The sequence below is a fragment of the Nanorana parkeri genome, unplaced genomic scaffold (genome assembly GCF_000935625.1).
Source record: "Nanorana parkeri isolate BGI_ZX_2015 unplaced genomic scaffold, ASM93562v1 scaffold2694, whole genome shotgun sequence".
NCBI classification, from domain to species: domain Eukaryota; kingdom Metazoa; phylum Chordata; class Amphibia; order Anura; family Dicroglossidae; genus Nanorana; species Nanorana parkeri.
This window is the reverse complement of record NW_017308962.1, coordinates 56,608-57,511: the sequence shown is the minus strand read 5'-3', so window position 1 is coordinate 57,511 and position 904 is coordinate 56,608.

Genomic DNA, 904 nt, shown 5'->3' with positions numbered 1-904 from the left:
TCCCGGTAGGCCCGAGGTTCTCATGAAGGGGTAGAGCAGGCATTGCCCCCCGCTCCCGGTAGGCCCGAGGTTCTCATGAAGGGGTAGAGCAGGCATTGCCCCCCGCTCCCGGTAGGCCCGAGGTTCTCATGAAGGGGTAGAGCAGGCATTGCCCCCGCTCCCGGTAGGCCTGAGGTTCTCATGAAGGGGTAGAGCAGGCATTGCCCCCGGTAGGCCCGAGGTTCTCATGAAGGGGTAGAGCAGGCATTGCCCCCCGCTCCCGGATAGGCCAGAGGTTCTCATGAAGGGGTAGTGCAGACATTTCCCCCTCATTGCCGGTAGGCCCGAGGTTCTCATGAAGGCGTAGAGCAGGCATTACCCCCGAGGTTCTCGTGAAGGGGTAGAGCATGCATTGCCCCCGCTCCCGGTAGGCCCGAGGTTCTCATGAAGGGCTGGAGCAGGCATTGCCCCCCCATTCCCGGTAGGTCCGAGGTTCTCATGAAGGGCTGGAGCAGGCATTGCCCCCCGCTCCCGGTAGGCCCGAGGTTCTCATGAAGGGGTAGAGCAGGCATTGTGGGTTCCGGGACCTCCCAAGTGTCTGAGAAAACCGTGTCATGGCGGCTGGTGGGCTTGTAGCTTTGTCAGCCTCTGGTAGCACTTAGAGCAGTGGAGGGGGCTACTGGTCCAGGACTAGGGACTACCACAAGGCACTGCCTCCCTCTAGTGCTGGACTGATGGATTTGCTATGCGGGAGAATATAACTGCCTGGCCCTAGAGGGAGCACAGTGATCGAAACTGCAGATCAGAGGTGACAACGTCCACGGGCTTTGGTGGAGACTCATTGACCTGCCAGCTAAGTGATGTGACTGATCGGCCTGGGGTAGTGGTGCCAACGGCTGTATGGAGTGGCTCTGCCAGGGTAGAT